General features: G+C 35.2%; 1 pseudogene; it reads left to right on the forward strand.

Annotated features, from left to right (window-relative positions):
- The first annotated feature begins 1,275 nt into the window (after positions 1–1,275).
- LOC142613976 (protein MODIFYING WALL LIGNIN-1-like) lies at positions 1,276–3,416 on the forward strand (annotated as a pseudogene).
- The last annotated feature ends 3,338 nt before the right edge of the window (positions 3,417–6,754 follow it).

Genomic DNA, 6,754 nt, shown 5'->3' on the forward strand with positions numbered 1-6,754 from the left:
CAGAAAAAATAAACACATGAGAGAGAGAGAGAGAGAGAGAGAGAGAGAGAAATAACCAGTTTGAGAGTTGACACTTTGAGTTTGAGAATTGGGCATGAAAGAGTAGCACGACTGAAATTTTAAAAAAAAAATTAGATATTTATAAGAAGGTTTAGAAATTTAGGGTTTGTAGGGTTTAGAGATCTAGGGTTTGTAGGGTTTAGAGATCTAGGGTTTGTAAAGTTTCAATTTTCAATTATATCCCTTGTAAACTTTTGTAATTACTCACTTTTCTTTTTAAATTTAAAATATATGTTGGATATAAAAGGGATTTGATAAATCTAAAATAAAATGAATATTTATTTGTTATAAGAGTTAAACGGGGTTGTGTTAAGTGGGTCATTTCGGGTTGACACAAATAAATTGGAGTGTCAAACGTGTCTATTGCGAGTTACGCAGGTTGACCCGATTATGACATGTTTCTTATCGTGTCGCTTTTGGGTCGACTCATTTATGACACAAACCCATTAAGGCCCAACCTTAATCCGAAAAAACCCGTGTCAAGTTCGTATCGTGTTCGCAGGTTAGGTCAAACATTGACACCCCTAGCCAAAAGTGGGTGAATTTTGGACTTGATTTGCTAAAATACAATTTTCTTTTTCTATTATACAAGCACTAATACTAGTGCTCTCACCTCTCACATCTTATTTACTAGTTGGGAAAGAAGGATTCACATTTTAGTTCTCCTTCTTAAGAAAATTGTGTCATTAAATTACGAGATTCTTGATCATCTTCACTTAGAATTTAGAATTAAATCCTGCATTGTCATTCCCATTTTAGGATGAGATGTCCAAAGCATTAATGGCGCTATTCTCTGCTTGTCCATTTGTGGATGAGATGTCCAGAGAGCTCTAATGACACTATTTCCTTCTGTCCATTTGTAGGTGAAAATAGAAATGAGATACAGCCAGCACCTACCACTTAATCCCACATGCAAACCTATTGTGGGATCCATAACTCTGCATCTTCATTTTCAGAACTCATTTTTTAAATTCAAGAGTAAACCTTTAAGGAACTTTCAAAGAAGAAACTTGAAAGCCTTGGCATCCGCAATTGGGGGAACAAACAAAATCAATGCCTTTGATTATTCCTTTCTCTTTCTTCTTTTTTAGATTTGAGTTCTTCCTTTCCAAGTCACTGGCCCCACTGAACTCCCAAGAGTAAAGGGTATGCCAATTCATTTTCGATTTGTATCCCTTCTAGTTTTAAATGTAGAAAAAGAAATTGTACCACGTGAAAGGAAAATTACAATTGCAAAAATTAATATATCCACCTCAAAACTCCAATTAAGCTTTCATCAAACATCACGAAGAACCTACTAAACATTATAAGATGTCTCTTCTCAATAAGAGAATCATATTCTTATCTTCAGATTAATAAAAATTAAAACCAGAATCACCCACACAAACCTGTCTTTTGCTTTTATTTTGATTCTTCTACCTTATCCTAAACAACTTGCCCCACTCTTACGCACACACAGATATCTCCATCCTGGCAATGAAGTTGACCAACTCTATGTCAAATTGTTTGATATCCAAAGCTTCACTTACAATCCAAGGTCGTCTAAATACCACTAGGGACGGTATCTCTCCTTCAAAGCAATGAGAGACTTCTTAGGAAGGAAATCCCAACTACCACAAAGGAAGAAACCCCAGAAAAGGGAGGACCAATTACACCAACAGGAGGCTATATTTTCCTTTCATTTTGAGTAAGTTCCAAGCCTTGTTGCCTGTTTTCTCTACTTTCAAGCCATCTCCCAAAGAGCTTAGTCCCCCCCTATGAAGAATCACCAATATGGCTTTGCATTAAGTTTCTCCATTGTTGTTTCCCTTGGTCTTGCTTCCTTCCTATCGTGTATAGCTGCTGAGTTAAAGAGAACAAAGGTAGTGGTTAACAAAGTCATTGGTTCACATGTAATGCATTTGTTTAAATTTTTTTTTTTTTTTTTTAATGTGAATGGTTTCATGTCTTTTTTGTGTGTTTTGTAGATCAAGGATATCAAGTTGAATGGAAAACTGTGTTATTTGCCAGGAAGTCATGCATTTGGGTTCGGAATTGCAGCTTTGGTCTGTTTGCTTATTGCTCAGATAATCGGCAATCTGATCATTTGCATGAATTCTTGTTCAAGAGAGAAGAGAAACAACTGCAAGACAAGAAGACCGAGGACTGCCTCAATCCTCCTGTCTATTTCATGGTAGGTGATCAATCTTTGGCAAAACTGGCGTTTCTTTACAGTTTCCTAGTTATACATTGCTATCACATACTGTTCCAATGAACACAAATTTGACTCCTACGATACAGGTTACACCTGGTCAAAATGTCACACTTGAACACAAATGATTTTTCAAGCATTCTGGCAACCACCTTTGAATGCCATTACCTAATCAGATTTACCTTTTTCTTCATTTTCCTGCTTCCTTTAAACTACATGCCATATCCACATTCTATTTTCCTGCTACTTCCTATGAACTAAGAGCCACGTGATGTCAATTATGGAATATGATGTGTTCTGTGATATGCTGCATGTAGGCAACTTGAAAGACTTTTTTATAATTAAAAAAATTCTAACAGGAACATGAACAGCTGGAGACGTCTCAGTTTCTTAATCTAATCTGAGATTCAGGCACCTAGAAAAATAATAAACATTATAAAGAAACATGGTCAAAGTAGAAAATGCTGAACAAGTCTTAAACTAATCCATGTTGCAGGTTGAGCTTTGGAATTGCAGTTATATTAATGAGTGTAGCAATAAGTATGAGCAGAAGCCAGCCCTATGGGAAAGGATGGTTGGATGGCGAATGCTACCTAGTCAAAGACGGCGCATATATTGGTTCAGCAATACTAGTCCTAATCACAATAGGTTCAACACTTGGCTCAGCCATCACAACAAAAAGGAAAAGCCAGACCGATAAAGACCAAAAAATACATGCACAAGTAGGATGAAAAGACAAATAATGGGAAATATGTGAAAAGATTTTAGAAAACAGGTGGATTTCTTCAGGGCAAACTAGGCAAGAGTTTGGGAGACACAGCAATGCCAAATGTTGCAGCAACACCAGCTAAAGAAGAATGTCGGGCCTCTACCCCTTTGAAGCAACATTTTCTTTTTCATTTGTTCTTGGGGAAGAAAGGTGAAAAAAAAAAATAACACAACCAACTGTAACCTGCCCCCGCACCCAATGTCAAAAGAAATAATTTCCATCGCAATGAAAGGAAGACTCCTTTCAATCGTATATCGTCATCAATGGAGCCCAGTAGAAGGGGAAAAAAATAGATATTTATACTATTATGATACTTTATATTTTTCCAATCACACGATTACAAATGTGATATTGAAACACTTTCTGTATCTATCAATTTGTAAGTAGAGAAGTTCAAATTAAAGTCCAAAAACTGAGTGACCAAAAGTTCTTTTCTTGCAAAATGTTCCCTAAAGTAACAAAGAGTCAACAACCACATGTTATAAAGAAAATAACTCAATGATCTTCAGCTAATATTTTCCTAGGAATTCAATAATCTTTAATCAACTGTTTCCTGTTTGACAAGTGATATAAACAATTAGAGAAAGGGCCACATCAAAAGCCACCAACTCGCCCAAGTTTGGAAGGTAAAGGAACTAATATAATATTCCACTCCAAGGACAATTTGGTCCGACTCTCAACTTGGTAAGCAATATTAATGCTAGTGACCCCAAAAATGAGCAAAGTGCACAATCACAACCTAGGCTAAAGTTCAGTTCTTTTAGTCCTCTCTAGTAGAGTTCAAGTAAGCGATTGCATTGCCATTTGTAATCCTCTCTAATAGAGTTCAAGTAATTGCATTGCCATCATGGGGAAACCACACAAGGAATGACTCCGACGAGAAGGTTAAGCAATTATACAAAGGATATTTGTGGAGGCAGATGAGAATTTCAGAATAGAATATTTGAATCCAGAACCAAAGCTGACACAGGAGGTTGTTTATTGAGTCACTGATTTATAGATAAGGGTTGAAATGAAATGATTTATTTTTTATTAATAAATACCATTCACATGTCACCTGACTAAATCATTTACCAAACACCCTTTTGAATACGTGACCAAGATTAAGGCACAAATCAATGCGCAAGTCTCTTGAATGTCACCTTAACAGCATTACCTCTACCTTAATCCCTCCAAACCACTGTCCGCTTGGCAATCTCGACCTCTACCTTAAGCCCTCCAAATTTATGTCTACATGGCATTCTCCAAATGGCAAACTACATGTCTATGCCAAGGTGGTGTAAAGGCTCCAGCATTCTTCCAAGCCACCTCAGTCCAACCCACGTTCCTAGGAGTTCTGGGCTCGTATTCAAGAGCATATAGTTTGTCCATTGCTGGTTCCTCCAAGCAAGGCTCAGGGCGCTTCATGCTAAAACCAAGGCAGTACCTTCTAAAAAGGCATGTGCCCTTGCTGCCACTTAGTAATCCCCTATATACAGTAACCACATTATTGACTCTTAACAATGCTTCTTAACATCAAACAAAAACCGATACATTATCAAATATTCCAACATCAAATTCAGATAGTTTTTGTAAGAGGTAAGTTTAACACAACATATTGATGTAGCAATCACAAATTCACCCATGCTTGACCCAACCTAATCCCTCCAATTGCCAACTCCAATCAAAGAATGAAATGCTGAAGATTAGGATATCCTGTCAACACATTGTGTAATGCTGAAGGACATGTGAGGTATATAAGTTCCAGGATTTAGGCCAAAGCAATAGCCCATGAAAGGGAACACTATTACATCCTACTCGACAGAAATTTCCATTGACAATCCAGAGCTTATTTTTTCTTCCTTTTCTTTCTTTGCATTTTATACCTTTTGTTGTTTATAGAAGTAACCCATACAGGAAACAGTTGACTAATAGGAATCTGCTAATGAGAAACAAGTGTTAAACCTTCCAAAATAACAAAGAGGAAGTTTAAGAAGCATCTCATGCTTAAGCCCCTCAACTCAAAAGGACAGTATATGGTTTATCACATATAATTGGATAAGCAGGCAACCTAGGCTTCCAGAATTCACTCAATTTTGATCTGAAAATTGCTACAGAGTAAATACATTGACCACTGGAAGTATGAATTCATTACATAGAATCTTAAGATGGCACCAGCCAAAAAATAGCAATGGATTAATTACCATGTCATAAAACTGGAAGAGAAGAAAAACAAAAACTGACACATGCAAAAAATACACTCATTTCAAATGGATACTTAATGATAAGTGTTATAAGACTAAAGGACAGCAGTTAAGCTCCATAAACCTTGGAATTTGGGCTCCTCTAATCAAGTTGATGCAATTCTAAATATGATAGAGGGAATATAAGAGTTTATGAAAGGAAAACAGAGAGCAAGTTAAAGCTATTAAATTAGAAAGAACATCCCAACTCAATCCCTAAAAGAAAGAGGGAGAACACAAACCTCGGCAGAAAATTTATTGATTCTCCACCAAAAAAATCATAAGTCATTAATCCTTAAATAAGACAAAGAATGTTGCCCTAACTAAGACACAACCACAACCATTAATTTAGATCAAATATTATGTCTGAAGCTGTCCTATCAGTGGTTGCATGCTTATTCAAAAAGACGCATAACAAATTAAATTGTCACACCATTTACTAAACAAAAACTTTAACAAAAATACTAAGTTTAAAAATAAAAATACTTCAAGAAACAAACTTAATCCTAAAAACTTTCTTTTAACATGCTGCACATCACAAGTGTGCAAAGGCAAACAGTAATTTAACTCTGTAGTTAAAATGCACTTATAGCTCAAAGCCTCAAGGTTTAAGCACTTTGCTCAACCAAAGCGAAGCTTGTTTAATGAAGCGCACCTCATGCATGCTTTTTTGGTGCTTTTTGAAGAAACATAATGCATGCCTAGGTGCATAATGGTATAGACGATTGATTTATACAAACCCTATTCTTAGGTGTTGTACTACAGAAAAATAATTTGATTTCAAAAAACACGAACAAGGCTAATTTACTATTCTTGTGTTTATTGGCCTTTGCCTTTTTTATATATTTTGATTAAAATGTGCATTTTCTTGATTTTTATCATAGGTGTCACAGCTATGTATTTTTATATGGGCATAAGAAAATTATATAAAAATTTTTATTTAAACATTATTAGACTAGATTATTATTATTATATTGTCCGTTCATTATTGTTTTCAAACTTACTATATAAAGATTTTAAGGAATTGAAATAACTTATATAAAATTTGATTTCATAAACTTTGTGCAATTTCACTGTCCATTTGAGCTAACAAGCAAAATATATTGCTATGTTGAGTTTATTAACTTTTTTCAATTTTATGCTATGAATCCTTTTATTAGAAGTTATTGCGAATTATATTTGAAAAGGTACGTTTTACTTCAATCAGGCATTTACGCTTTGCGCCTAGGCTCCAAAAGGACCATGCAGATAAGTGCAATTTATGCTTTTATCAACACTGAACTTGATTAAAAATTAGAGTGCAAAGTCTACAGACAATAAGTTGAGAGAGGGAACTTTAGATATGAATGTTTAATTGAAAGATGATTGTGTTCACACAAACACATAAGCAATGATATCATGATTGTTGTTCCTGTTCATGAATGTGAACACCATTAAAATGTGTTGGGAAAATAGAGAAGACAACTAAAAAAAGAAGAAGCAAGATAAAAAAACAACAATGACAACAAAGAA

This window comes from Castanea sativa, chromosome 10 (genome assembly GCF_040712315.1).
Source record: "Castanea sativa cultivar Marrone di Chiusa Pesio chromosome 10, ASM4071231v1".
Lineage (NCBI taxonomy): Eukaryota > Viridiplantae > Streptophyta > Magnoliopsida > Fagales > Fagaceae > Castanea > Castanea sativa.